Source organism: Sorghum bicolor, chromosome 2, assembly GCF_000003195.3.
Source record: "Sorghum bicolor cultivar BTx623 chromosome 2, Sorghum_bicolor_NCBIv3, whole genome shotgun sequence".
NCBI lineage: Eukaryota > Viridiplantae > Streptophyta > Magnoliopsida > Poales > Poaceae > Sorghum > Sorghum bicolor.
This window is the reverse complement of record NC_012871.2, coordinates 10630889-10646477: the sequence shown is the minus strand read 5'-3', so window position 1 is coordinate 10646477 and position 15589 is coordinate 10630889. Positions and strand designations below refer to the sequence as shown.

The 15589-nt window shown below is 50.6% G+C and overlaps 1 long non-coding RNA gene across 1 annotated transcript; it reads right to left on the bottom strand.

Annotated features, from left to right (window-relative positions):
• LOC110432240 lies at positions 245-722 on the bottom strand. Its single transcript, XR_002449647.1, has 2 exons — positions 644-722; positions 245-533 (listed from the first exon to the last, which is right to left on the bottom strand). It is a non-coding gene; the product is annotated as an uncharacterized LOC110432240 (long non-coding RNA).

Genomic DNA, 15589 nt, shown 5'->3' with positions numbered 1-15589 from the left:
GCCTTAGTAAGGGCGGCTTGTGTCTCAGCCGCCTCTATTATCTGTATTTGCAAGGGCGGCTCTATCTAGAACCGCCCCTACAGTTATTTTTCAGAAAAAAAAATAAAAATTACAATAATCGAGTTGACAGCACAGCACAGCACCACATACATATATACATATATAATCAGAGACAGAAAACATCACAGATTCACAACATAAATATCCATACATATACACAGCACCACATTTCAAGTCCAAAATGTTTCCATGTCCAAATCCATCCAAAAGAGTCCGAAATTTTTCAGGTACTAATACAAATCGATCACAGTCCATTCCAACAAGTTCACATGTAATCAACGACCTAGACATAGCCTATCCCACTGACGGAGGTGCTGGTAAAGAGGATTGCTACCTAAGTCGGACTGTGGGTTATGGTAATCACCTTTGTAATAAACAACATGGTCCATTATAAAGTTGCAAAGGTCACCGACAATCTCTAAGAGGTCATCATCCCTGTAGACATCCCTTTTTAGTCCTTTTTCTTCTTTCCACTACAAGATCGTAAAAGACAAGTTTAGGTCTAGTGTAAAGAAGAGATTGCAAAGCTAAGTGAGAAATACTATGTTTTCATACTACAACCCACTAAGAGATTCAAACTTACCAATTCAGGGTGTCTCCTGTAGCCTTTTGTGTTACTGATGAAAGCACATACATAGTATCCACAATGCAGACTCCCTGGCAACAATTATTAGACATAATTAATATTACCAAATATTATCTACCATTATTAGCAACAATTAATAAGTAACAATTATTATCTACCATTTTTAGCAACAATTATTATCTATCATTATTAGTAATAATTGTGTTAGAAACGATTATTAGACATAATTAATTTTACCAATTATGATCTACCATTATTAGAAACAATTAATATTAACAATAACTATTAGTTTACCAATAACTATTCATGCCAACCACATTCCAAATTCATGAAACAAAAACAAAAAAAGGAAACCCTAGATCTAGAATGCCTTTTCTCTCCATACATGAAACTACAATTAATCTCCAATAAAATAAAGCTATATCACCTAATTGATGGTGCAAGGTGGTGTCTCTACCTATTCTACACTAATAGCATCATAGATAAGCTCTAATTTGGTCAACACAAAGCTCAAGCTCCATGGAAGAGAGAGAAAACCAAAATGTAAATTGCTCACTAACCAACCAATAAAACATGGATTAGAGGGTGGGAATAGCATTTTCTTACCTTAAACAAGCTCCCCACCAAAGGATTTAAGTTCAAAACCTCCCCCCTTCCTAGAGTGATTTTAGGGAGGTGCCCAAGGCCTCCCAAACCTTTTTTTTGCGAGTGGAAGTGAGTGGCTCGGGGAGGAAGAAGAGTGGGCTGGCTACTTATGCTACAGACCTCTGTAGGGGCGGTTGGTGTTACCAGCCGCCCTACAGTGCCTCCCCCACTGTAAGGGCGGCTGGTAACACCAACCGCCCCTACAGAGAACACTGCAAAGGCGGCTGGCTTTGTGCTTGGCTGCCCACCCACTGTAAGGGCGGTTCAAATGTTAACCGCCCCTACAGTGTGGGGAGGGGCGCTCTCTTAGTAAGTTTTTCACGTAGTGATTGGTCATTTGTCTTTGGTTTGCTGCCCGTTGAAGTCTACTTTTGTTACAATATCACTTTGACAAGCCCAAAAGACTTCTTCCCGACAGATACCCTACAATAGGAACTCTAAAATAGGTTAGATTGGTTATTTGTCTTTGGTTTGCAGTTTTGCACTTGCTTGCAAGTATCCCAAGCTTTTGATTATACCTGAGTTATTGTCTTCGTAAAAGCAGAGTTTATTCTCCACTTCTAAACACAAAAAGAAAACGTCCAAAGCCTTCCAGGCTTGGAAGTTTAGCCGGATGATTTGCTTGTTCAGCCTAATGAAATCACTCAACTGTAACTTACAGAATTTTAATTTCTAAAAATTGTGACTTCAGAATCGGAACCATTACTAAGAAAGCCTACTATAAATTATTATGTAGCTCACGAAATTGCATAGCAAAGCAAAGTGGGAATCAGTCAATTGTGACAAAGAAAGTCTACTTCTGTCAGAGGTTCAAATTTTGTCCGCAATAGTAAATGCTTGATACTTTTAACAGTATACATTCACTGTGTTCGATCATATGTAAGTTATGGAGCTGCCTACTGCTTTCACTACACTGACAAGAGGCAGTAGTGTGTTGAATATATGTCACAAACGGATGTGTAGTATCATATATAGTACCAAAAATAATTGGCTTATTATATGCCGCCACCAAATTAACCTATCAATAAATGAAAACTATTGCAAATTAGAGTGGGAGAAAAATTAACGCAAATTATAGTAGAGTCCGGTTAGGGAAGGCAGGGAGTCATGGAGTCAGGAAAAAAACAAAAACCCAATCGGTTTTTCCTATGAGAGAATTTGGTGGCGGCTGGCAGTCTCCTTCCTGTCGTCATAGTTCCAGGCAGCGCTAGCCATTGCTGCTATTTTCTGATCATCTAATGATGGCTGCCGCCTACAGAAGGCTGCCGTATGTCAGAGCACAGGGAGAGGGAGGTCCACTGCAGGCCGACTGGCAACAAGAGGGGATTGCCAGTTCAATTAGGTAATCATACAACTCCTTTACCCTGCTTCGGGCTCTGACTAGCACAGGCTTATTGGTGGAGCATAGGGTTATTTGTCGAGGTGAATCTTGTTTTTGTCTATCTGTAAAAAACCTGCATCAATGCCGCACAATGAGAGCCAAAATATTCCATGAGTGCCGAGAAAACAGGCCAACTAGGGCCCGAGGAGGGGGGCTGCCACCGCAGCTGGGCACGCGGCCTGTCCTAGGGGCACGTAGGCCCCGACCGCCACCACAGACCCTACCATGGTTATCTACAACTATCATATCGAGTCTTAGTTGGTTTTTTGGAAATAGTTGGTTAAGTTAGGGAGTCGAGTTTGATAGATGGAAAGGAGAAATCCATGTTCGATAAGAATCTCCTAGTTTGTTCGGGAGTCAAGTCCCATGATGACTATAAATACTTGGGATATGTGACCAAACAAATCAAATAATAGATGGGCGAAAGCTCTTTCCCTGTCTCACTCTCATGTGCGTCCTCCTCCTCCTATGTCGCCACCGCCGCCCACACCGCTGCCCTTGCCCTAGCTACAGCCACCACCACGCCGCCACCCATCCCCCCAGCCAAGCCCCTAACAAAAGCATAAAAAGAATAAGTCGATGACACTCACCCCTCTTCATGTTCTCTCCCATCACAGGCTTATCTCTTCACAGCTAAGCAGCAGGCGGTGACGCGACCATGCACATGGTAGTGGGCAGGCGCAGGTGACAGGGCCACCAGTGAGCAAGGTGGCAGGTGGCCCCGGCGTGTGGCACGACATGCAGCCCTAACGGGTGGCATGATCCGCCTGGATGGCCGAGTGTGGCTGGTGGTAATTTTCATTTTTTTCGCTGAATTTCTAGAGGTAGTTTGTTTTCAATTGCCACTGCAAATCCTAAGTTTTGGAGATGCTAGTAGGTAGAGGTGTGTAAGATAACCATTTCTAAATTTAGTTTGGTTCACTGCTACAGATCCTCTCGGTAATAGTGCAGTGAGTGAAAATGTGATGGAAGGATATATTCATAATGTTCTGATGAGCAGTGACACCTGGAATTGTGTAGTTAAGGTTGCTGTTGCTACACATGCAAGCCTAGCTCAATGGAAAAATAAAGCAACAAACAAAGCGGGACGAAAAGCCTGCTAGTTCCTAATAACATGGGATTGATTCAAAACTAGAAATTGTTGGTTGATAATATCATCTCCAATACACCACATGGTTGCTACATATCTTTATAGACGGGCAACGGGCTGGCCTAGCCGGCACGGCCCGACGAGGCAAGGCAGGGAGGGCCCCGCTTGCCACCGGGCCATGCCTCCATGGGCTTTCGTGTGCTGGACCGACGACCCAGGCATGGCCCTCTGGGCCATTTTTCGTGTTGTGCCAGCCCGAAAAGCATGGCCAGGCTAGCAGGTCGGGCCGGACTATGGCCCACTGCCACCGAAGAGAGAGCAGAGAGGGAAAGGGAGGCCGGGACGGCGCCGCCGCTTGAGGACGTGTGCTCGACGCCACAAGGCTGGTGCCTAGTGCCTGTGGTGCACCCACGTGGGGGCGTGGAGGAGGGGGCGACGGGACCTGTCAGCTTGCTCCTAGGGCGATTCATGTCGTGGATCCAACGAAGTAGTTGGCAATGTTGGGCCCAAGGGCCGCGCCGGTGTGGAGGAGGGCGGGGGAAGAGGGAGGAGCGAGAAGAGTGGCTGGGTGAGTGTGCCACAGCGGAGAGGGTGTCCGCGGTGCAGAGGGTGACGTGAGGGAAGGGATTGGATGTCTGCGGCATGGAGGAGCGAGTGTGGGGCAGAGGCTGCACGTGTGCGAGGTTATAGGGAAAGGGAGTTAAGGTTCGGTCGTTCAGGGGTGGGCTGCGGCCTGTAGGGGTATGGGGCTCTTTACTCTTAGCAGGCTGGGCCACCACCGGGCCTTGCGCTGTGGACCGGGCCTCGTGGTCCACCGGAACATAAACTGGATGCCAGAGGTGGCTATAGAAATGAAACTGGTGGTCGCATCACTACAACACAAACACCTGTCTTGCATCGGATGTCTAGCAACGCTATCAAGATGCGCTAGAGGCCAATTTCCACCTCCCCGCTTCCTACTCGCGTAGTGGCCATAACCGTGTTAGACTCCTCGTCTCCCAGCTCCGTAACCTTTCCTTCCCCCCACGCCTAACCCATCTTTGATCTCTCCCACTCCTAGATCTAATCTACATCATGCGTGTGGGGAGGAATCCATTGGCATAGCGATCATCTTAATTATCCAGGTGGTGGCGTTGAGCATACAAGGTGGTGCAGCACGTGCGTGGTCATGTTCGCTGCCCTCACCAAGGGTTGTCTCGGCAGCGAGCGCAGATGAGCACTGATACGGAGTTGACACAAATCAGATATGAGGGTCCAGGCGGCAAGCAATGCGGCAGCGATGAGTACTGGCCAACATCAGGGCTTGAACAGTCCGTGTCCACCATCTCTTCGATCTGATGTACAGGTTCCACTCATCTCTGGTTTTGCGCCCTGCACTCGATCTATCCTGTGGCACCCTTTCGATTGGATCTAGTCAGTATTGCTCCACTCTCTCTGGTGAAATTCCCATTAAACTCTTTCTACCCATATATCTCTGTTTGAATCCTGAGTGATTAATCCGTTCACAAAAAAGGCAGGTGTGATAACTGTCAGGCATCTTGCACCACTAACTGTACATGGAGAGATCAGGACGAACATTTTGGTAAGTCACAGCTCTCTATACATCCCAGATCAAAGCAAGCTGACCAATTCTTCAATTTATTTTTATTCAATAATTTTGCCTTCCCCTAAAATCTATTTTTCTCTAGATTTTTTTTCATGAATTGCGTTACTTCAGTGTGATTATTATTAGTGCCTTGATATGTAACTATCTTCATTTCTTTGAACTTGTGTAGACAAAGGCATATATCTTCTAAATCATCGTGCTTTATATAGACGTACAGGTAATTGAACAATTAAGGTTTAAGAAAATATTGTCTTGCATGATCAGCCTATCTTTTCCCTGTTTATCCACTTGCCTGCACTTTTGCATTGGATGAATGGATCTATATGAATATATTATACTGCAGACCAGTGCCTAATTTAGTTTAGCACTTAGACACTGCATTATTTAATCCGCAACTCTACTTCAGTTATCATGTATCATAGTATATGAAAATAACAGTCAGTCTTGCAGATCAACAGTCATAGTCATTGGTATTTCGAATAGTGTGTTGTTTTAAATATAATTCTTTTTGACTGAAGTTCTGCAAGATTCTGTTCCTTCTGGTAGCACACTAGCTTTCTATATATGTTGAATAAAATACTAGGGACTAAATTTAGTCTTCAGTAATCTTTCAAGCGTAATGGGCTTCTGCTCTAAACATGTTTGCAAATTGCAGTATAACTACATGCTAAGTTTGAGATATAATCCACACCTGCAAGTCAAAGCATAGTATCCAAATCTGCAAGTCAAAGCATAGCATTTGCTAGAGCAGGACTTTGCTCTGGTAGTGCTTTGAACCATAGCTATCCATCCCCCTAGTTTAGATCAGGTTAAATTGTGATGTCCCACCTGTGTGGAATTTTGTTTATATTTTTTCACCTACCAGAGTGAAGTTCTTGATCAGTAATATTTTAGTTTCTTCTGTTCAGTTGGATCAATAAATGCGATCATATCCAAGATCTGTAAAGCTACGTCAACACAGGTAGTAACTGTTTACTATCTCACTTTAATTAATTTTATATGGGCTAACCATTCCTCTGGTCCGGGAAAAATTATGGATGGTTTTTTTCTTGATCAGTTACCTAGCCCCTAGACAATTAGTATTGTCGTAGATTGTCTAGTCACACTTTGGACTAATATAACAAGATGACATGCCAATTCAATAAGGTAGCACCTATTTGATTTGAGACATTTGGGTGATTGACTATCTGTTATTTGTAGCCTAATATTGCTAAAGAATTGTTGTGGGGGTATAAACCCCTATACCCTTACGGCTGGACTTGGGCCAGGAGGCTTGGCCCATTACGAGACGAGTTCAAAGCTTGATCCGACAACCTGGAGTTCCGCGCAAGGAAACAAGATGTGGAGACCAAGCAGGATTCTGGTCGGTTAGAATAGGAATTGATATCGAATTATCCATGGCAATTGTAACCGACTAGGATTAGTTTCCAGATCTGTAACCCTGCCCTCCAGACTATATAAGGAGGGGCAAGGGACCCCCCTAGGACATATCATATTCTCTCAACACAAATCAATACAACCAGACGCAGGACGTAGGTATTACGCCAACTCGGCGGCCGAACCTGGATAAAAAGCTTGTCCGTGTCTTGCGTCACCATCGAGTTCGTAGTTTGCGCACCGTCTACCGATAAACTACTACCGAGGGTATACCCCAAGGTAGACTGCCGACCAGCTTTCGTCGACAGTGGCGCGCCAGGTAGGGGGTGTGCGTGCAACTTTTCCGGCGAACAAGATGGTCACGATCCCAGCTTCCGCGACCGTGCCCGGAGGCCTCACGTTCACCGTCGGCCAGATCACGTGGACGACGTGCAGCGGCGGCTTCGCGACCACGGTTCCGAAAGAGATCCAGATCCAGTCTGAGATCACGCCGTCTCCGACCACATGCATGACGGCACCAAGCTCCCGACCACCGTTCCCACTCTACAAGGGAAAGGAGATCGACTGCTCGGACCTCCTCCAAGCGCTCGACCGCGCTGACTCCAAGCTACTCGAAGTCTCCCAACTAATAGATGGAGTTCTGCGCCGGCCCGACCAAGCTGCTCGAGCGGACTTTTCGAAATCCCGCCGGCCAACCCGTGTCGCCACACACGAACGGCTGGGAACGTCCCTGACGATAACCTCAACCCCCTCAGGACGATCCGTCGAGCTCAAAAAGGAAGACTATCCTTGCGGCCTGAACAACTCGGCCTCTGTTTACTCACAGCATGTCCAATCCGTTTTCAGCAAGGCAGGTTGGTCGCCGACAAGGAACAATCGTCACCATGTCAACATGGTGACAATCCGAGAGCTACGGGACGGCCAGGTTTCCAGCACCAACTCAAGCACCGGCTCCGTCCCCACCGAGGTTATAAACACCGAAGACGAGGGCTACGACCTGGATTTTCCTTCACACCCTCCGGGTTTCGACCGATTCCCGATATTCCCCCCCCGGCGAGGGGATATTGTGTTCAATGTCAGCGCCGACGAACCGGCTGTTGACGGAGAAACAGATGACCAGAGGCAACTCCGCGAACAGCGTAACGCCGATCGCGCCCGACGGCGTGCGTACGAGCAACAACAGATGCCACCAAGTAACCTCAACGATGCCTTTGACATGGTCGGGGACCAGCCGGTCTACAAAACGCCAAGTGCCAACGTGGCTGTCGCCATGGCCAACCTGGATCGGCTTCCTGACACCCCCGAGTGCCAGGGAGTCCGGACCAGCATCCGAGCACACCTGATCGCCGCAATGGGACAGACAGCCACTCTGCTCAAGAGAGTCCAGGACGTCTCTTATACGGAAGCCGCCTCCGACCAGACTAATCGTAGCCAGGTCTCACCCAGCAGGCGTCACCGCAGCCGCTCCCCCGACAACCGTCGAGGGGACTCGCGGCGCGACGATGGTGGTCGGGACGCCGATGGCCGCCTCAAGCAAATTCATGGCGTACGCGGCCAAGAAGAAGATCAACACAGGGATCTCCGCCACAACATCCCTCCCAAAGATGCCCGGGACCGCATCAACAGGCGCGCCGCAGAGAGAGCAGTCCACGAAAACCTGCGCCGCATCGAATACGATGCGACCCACGGTCCTCCGGGCCTAAGACAGTTCTCCTCACACCTCCGCCAGGTCGTGTGGCCCCGCAATTTCAAGCTCGAAAAACTTAAAAAATACGACGGCAAGGAAAATCCAGAGAACTGGATCACTCTCTATGAAATCGCCGTCCGATCAGCGGCAGGAGATGAGCACGTCATGGCTAACTACTTCCCCGTAGTCCTCGACCAGGCTGGTCATCAGTGGCTTCTCGGCTTGCCCGAGGACTCCTTCGACTCTTGGGAAGAGCTACGCCAGGCTTTCATCGACAACTTCATCGCCACATGCGAGCAGCCCGGAAACAAGTACGACCTTGAAAGGATAAGAGACAGGAAGAATGAACCTCTGCGCGATTACATCTGACGGTTCTCGGATATGCGCCTCAAAATCCCGAAGATTTCTCATGACGAGGCCATATCAGCCTTTATCAAGGGCTTGCGTTTCCATGAAGCGCTAAGGAACAAGCTGTTGCGTAAGCGCCCATCAACGGTAGCAGAGCTCCTCGCCACAGCTAAAAATTACGCCGATGCTGATGACGCAGAAAAACTAATCCGAGACGATGCGAGAGGCCCCGACCAGCTTTCCCGGCGAGATGACGGTCGTGGTCGCTACGACAACAGAAATCACCGCCGCTCTGACAACCGCGATCACCGAGAGGGTTGGGATCGGCGGCGCGAGCCGCGACGACTTCAGAGGAAAGCGCCCTCGCGAATACGACCACGAAGTAAATACGGTCAAACGTCCCAATGAACGACGGGACTACCAAGACGACTACAACAAAACGTTGAAGGGACCGTGCCAGCTACACCCAAAGTCTAACCATACCATGGAAGAGTGCCGCGTCCTCAAAAGTATCTATACACGGCGGGCCGCCCAAGAGGACTCCGCCAAGAAAAATAACAAGCGCGACGGGCACGACCACGAAGATGAGGATGAGGACCAAGACAGGGACCCCCGACACCAATACGTCAGCCCCACCGACGTGGTCCACTCCATTTTCGGGGGCAAGGTCTCCATTGAGTCCAAGCGAGAAAGAAAGCTGTTAAAGAGAGCCTGCCTCAACATAGACAGCACGGACGGGCTGATCGCAGATCCGAAATTTCCCGCGTGGTCCCACAGGGAGATCTCGTTCAGCAGGAAGGACCAGTGGGCCGCTATCCCAGAGCCGGGTCGTTTCCCACTGATTCTTGATCCCTGCATCAATAGCATCAGATTCGAGCGCGTGCTCGTGGACGGGGGAAGCTCCATCGACATCCTCTTCCGCAACAGCCTGCCCGCCCTCAAGATATCACCGGCACAACTAAAACCTTGTGACGCCCAATTCTGGGGGGTTTTGCCAGGTCAAAGTTCGGTGCCCCTCGGACAGATAACATTGCCTGTCCAATTCGGCACACCCGATCACTTCCGGACGGAGTTCATCAACTTCGTAGTCGCGGATTTCGACGGGACCTATCACGCCATACTGGGCCGCCCATCGCTGACAAAGTTCATGGCAGTCCCGCACTACTCATACCTAGTCCTTAAGATGCCCACGGAGAAGGGTGTCCTAACCGTCAGAGGCAACGTCTACACCGCGTACACCTGCGAAGAAGAAAGCTTCAAGATCACCGAGGCAATCGACCTCTCAATCCGCATGGCGGAAACAGCAAACCAAGCCGCACAGCTGCCTCCCGACCAGCTCCGATTACCTGAGCAGGAGACAGCCAGAAAGAACTCAAAATCCAAGCAATACAAAGAAGTGCAGCTGGTCGAAGGCAACCCCGAGAAGACAGCCCTCATCGGGGCTAACCTGGATCCAAAATAGGAAGACGCGCTCGTCAGGTTTCTAAGGGACAACGTGAGCGTTTTCGCATGGAAACCCGCAGACATGCCCGGTGTCCCACGAAACCTGATCAAGCACTCCTTAAATGTCTCGAAGACCGCAAGACCAATCAAGCAAAAACTGCGACGGTTCGCTCGTGACAAAAAGGAGGCTATTAGGACAGAAATAACACGGCTTCTAGCAGCCGGATTCATAAAAGAAGTGTATCACCCCGATTGGCTCGCCAATCCGGTTCTTGTACGCAAAAAGAATAAAGAATGGAGAATGTGCGTTGATTACACCGATCTCAACAAACACTGTCCTAAAGATCCTTTTGGTCTTCCTCGCATCGACGAGGTGGTCGACTCAACGGCCGGATGCGAACTACTCTCCTTTCTAGATTGCTACTCTGGTTATCACCAGATCTCGCTAAAGGAAGAAGATCAGATCAAAACATCCTTCATCACACCCTTCGGCGCATACTGCTACACTACCATGTCTTTCGGACTTAAAAACTCCGGGGCCACTTATCAAAGGGCCATCCAGCAATGCCTCCACGACGAGATTCGTGATGACCTCGTCGAGGCCTATGTGGACGACGTGGTCGTAAAAACAAGGGACGCGAGCACCCTAATCGACAACTTAGACCGAACCTTCAAGGCACTCAATAGGTACAAGTGGAAGCTCAACCCCAAGAAATGCATTTTCGGCGTTCCTTCCGGTCTACTGCTCGGCAACGTCGTCAGTCGCGACGGCATACGACCAAACCCTTCAAAAGTCAAAGCCGTACTCGACATGCGACCACCGAAGAACGTCAAGGATATTCAGAAGCTAACCGGATGCATGGCCGCCCTCAGTCGTTTCATCTCAAGGCTGGGAGAAAAAGGCCTCCCCTTCTTCAAACTATTGAAAGCGTCAGAAAAATTTTCTTGGACAGAGGAAGCCGACGCTGCGTTCACTCAGCTTAAGACCTTCCTCACTTCACCACCTGTCCTCACAGCGCCTCAGCCCAATGAAGACCTACTCCTCTACATTGCTGCAACCGACAGGGTTGTTTCCACGGCAATAGTGGTCGAGCGAGATGAACCTGGTCACGTCTTCAAGGTCCAGAGACCCGTTTACTTCATAAGCGAAGTCTTAAACGAGTCCAAGGCCAGGTACCCACAAATACAGAAGCTTATATACGCCATCCTGATAACGTCAAGAAAGCTGAAGCACTACTTCGACGGCCATCGAGTCCTGGTGACAACCAGTTTCCCTCTCGGGGACATCCTGCGCAATAAAGACGCCAATGGCAGAATCGTGAAATGGGCAATGGAATTATGTCCATTTTCCCTGGAGTTCCAGAGTCGCACCACTGTCAAGTCTCAAGCCCTGGTCGATTTCATTGCCGAATGGACGGATCTCAACGAGCCTTCTGTTCCCGATGTCTCAGACCACTGGTCAATGTTCTTTGACGGGTCCTTGAACATCAACGGTGCAGGCGCTGGGATATTGTTCGTATCACCCAACAAGGACAAACTCCGTTACGTCCTTCGGATCCTTTTTCTGGCGTCAAACAACGTCGCCGAATACGAAGCATGCTTGCATGGCATACGACTAGCCGTTGAACTGGGGGTCAAGCGCCTCTATGTCTATGGCGACTCCGCTTTGGTCATCAACCAGCTCAACAAGGAGTGGGACGCAACCCACGAGAAGATGGATCTCTACTGCAAAGAAATTCGCAAATGGGAAACTAACTTCTGTGGCATAGAGTACATCCACGTGGTCCGGGATAAGAACCAAGCAGCAGATGCGTTGTCAAAGTTAGGCTCATCTCGGGCCCAAATCCCGCGGGGTATTTTCGTCCAGGACATCCATGAGCCGAGCGTAAGCTCCCCCCTGGTCGACAAGCAACCCACCGAGGCAATGCTCATAGATGACGCCGCTCCGACAACCGGCGGGCGTGACTGGCGTACCCCGTTCATCAAATACATATCAGACGGGACAGGCTCTCAGGACAAAACAGAGAACGAGCGCCTCATCCGACGATCAAAGAACTACATCCTGGTCGACGGAAAACTCATGCGGAAAAACGCAAGCTCCGAAGTACTGCTCAAGTGCATACCCCAAGATGATGGTATCAAGCTCTTGGAGGACATACACGCTAGATCCTGCGGCAATCACGCCGCATCTAGAACGCTGGTCGGAAAGGCTTTCCGAGCAGGTTTTTATTGGCCAACCGCGGTCGGCGACGTAGAAAAACTGGTTCGGCATTGCGAAGGATGTCAGTTTTTCGCTAAGAGGACTCACGTACCTGCCCATGAAATTCAAACCATCCCGTCGTCTTGTCCCTTTGCTTGCTGGGGGCTTGACATGATCGGACCATTTAAACCAGCCCCGGGCAATTTCAAGTTTGTCTTCGTGTTAATCGACAAGTTCTCCAAGTGGATTGAATACATGCCCCTGGTCAAGGCAACCTCCGAGAAGGCTGTGGAGTTCCTCAATCAAATCATACACAGATTCGGCATCCCGAACAGCATAATCACCGACCTGGGCACTCAGTTTACTGGCACCACTTTTTGGGATTTCTGCGATGACAGAGGCATAGTCATAAAATATGTGTCAGTGGCACATCCACGTGCCAACGGTCAAGTCGAACGTGCTAACGGAATGATCGTTGACGCCCTAAAGAAAAGGCTGTACACCGAAAACGACAGAGCACCCGGTCGATGGATGAAAGAATTGCCGGCAGTGGTCTGGGGCCTCCGAACTCAGACCAGTCGAAACACAGGGGTGTCTCCCTACTTCATGGTATACGGTGCAGAGGCGGTCCTGCCGTCTGACATACACTTCGGATCCCCTAGAATCGAGCACTTCGACCAGGCGACCGCCGACAACGCCAGAGAACTCGAAATCAATTGCATGGAGGAAAAGCGTTTAGTTTCATGTCTCCGAACAGCAAAATATCTCGCGGCAGTCAGGCGATACTACAACAGGAACGTCAAGGACCGTTCCTTCGTGGTCGGCGATCTGGTGCTTCGATGGAAAACAAGCCAGGAGGGAATGCACAAGCTATCCACTCCCTGGGAAGGACCCTTCGTGGTGACCGAGGTCACACGACCTACGTCCTACAGATTGGCATACCCAGACGGAACACGAGTGCCTAACTCTTGGCACATCGACAAACTGCGATGTTTCTATCCATAAAGTTTTAATGACTTTCTTTTGTAAGTATCTTATAATTTTTGATAATGAAATTCTCTATTTTTTGCCTATACCTTGTCACACACAGCACTCGGCAAAACTCCTGCAATGGATGCTCTTAGCGACAACCAAGACAAATACGGTGACACGTCACTCAAATATTTTTACAGCGCTCAAAACAACAGTCATGACAAAAAGTAAACTTTATTACAAACTTTACATACAAAGTTTACAATAAATACCCTGACGGGCAGACACTAGTCTATTCCTACAGACTACTTTATTGGCCTAGCTGCTCGGGCTGATCACCCGCCTGGCCCTGCTGCCCGGACGAAGGGGTCGGGGCCACCGGCGCCTGGCTGGTCGAGACCGCAGGCGTCGACCGCCCATCTCCCGCAACGGACGCGCCCGACAACTCCCTGGCCGACCTATCTGAACTCGGCTGGTCTGGAGGAGTGGCCGTTCCGCACAGATTGATGTCACCGATCACTGTCGACGACAAGTCCAGCAGACTACCCCGAAGCTCGTCCGCGTCCTGCGGGCCGACTTCCTTCGGGTACCCCTTCTCCAACCTGCTCAAGTCGACCAGGGGGTAGTGGGCGCGCACCATGCTGAGGACGTGCGCGCCGGCAAACTCCCCGGCGTCCTTCACAAATTGCTGGAGCCAGTCCCACGCCCGTTGCGCCTTCTCGACCGGGGTCAACTGCGGCGCGCGGGGCTGGCTCTCCGGGAGCTCGGGACTGATCAGGTCTAGGACCGGGGACACTCCTTTCCAGATCCTGCAACAGTTGACCTTCCAGGAGTCCCGGTCCTTGGTCAGATCGTCCAGGTGCTTTTTGGCGTTCACCTTGAGCACTGCAAACGAAACGAAGCGTTATTTTCGGCATAAAAAAGGGGCAGGCAGTAACCAACAAGGCGGCAACCATTACCAGATAGCTCCTGGTCTTTTCGACCCAATTCCTCTCCTGCTCGCCGCCCGGACTCCAGCGCACCGGCGAGCTGTTGGCTGAGCTGCTCCTTCTCTTGTCGGAGGCTCGCCACCTCCTCCTCCAAGTCTGCGCGAATCCTAAACTGGTCAGCAAAGCAATCTATACAAGTACGCGAAGCTTCTCGGAGCGTGTGACTAACCTTCTTGCAGCCGGTACTGGTCGGCCAAACGACGAGCGAGGTCGAGACGACGCTCCTTTTCGGCACTCATCTCGACCACCTTCTCCCCGACCTCTGCCCGCAACCGGTCTACCTCCGCGGCAAGGGCCTTGTTCTCGGCCATGACGCCTTCTATCTGGTCAAAGCACCGTTTCCGGTACTTCGCCGTTTTCATTGTGTCCTACAAAGCAAGCACATAACGACCATGCAAGACAAGGCAGAAGAATGTGCAGCAGTACAAAAAGCCGCTTACCTTGACTTCGTCGACGAGGCGCTTGGCCGCGCGCTCCACCCTGGCGGCCTCTTCGGTCTCGGCGAGCTCCTCATGCCCGATAAAGTGATCCCCGCGTTGGCGCCACACATACACGTGTTGGCGGCCATCACGGGGACGACCCTCGATCTCTTCCACCTCATCATCGGAGGCCGCCCGGGTTTCCTCCTCCTGTGCTGCGTCACCCCCGGTGGTGGTCCCAGGTATTACTGGCCCTCGGACCAGACCTGGGGAGCCCGCAGCCGAAGAGGCTCCTGCTCGGGGCGGCGTGGGGACTTCACTCCCCCCGGCAGGAGGAGCGGTCGGAGATCTTCCCTCCTCTGAGGAGCCAGTTGGGGGAGCCTCTCCAGCCCTGGTCGGGCTGCCTGTCGTAGTCGGTGCCGCGGACGGGAGCCCCTCGGTGCTCCCAGGCGCGACTGCAGCTGTTGGCTGCTCTGTGGTCTGGGGGGCCGTATCCTCAGCAGCGTGGACTGGCTCGCCCGTCCCCTGGCTGGCAGCCTGGCCGGGGTCGACATCCGACGCCGCACTACAGGAACAAAAGTCAAATTTCAAAAAAAAAATCAAAGAGGAGCCCAAAAATACGTAAGTCGAACACTTACAGGTCTGATCGACGGTGGGTGGCGGTGAACCTCCTCCTCGCCCGGCCGGTCGGCACCTGCGCCCCCGTCTCGACAACTTGCGGTGCAGGGGCGTCGCTGGCCACTCGATCAGTAGCGGCCGGCGCATTATCTGGGCGACCCCGGGGCC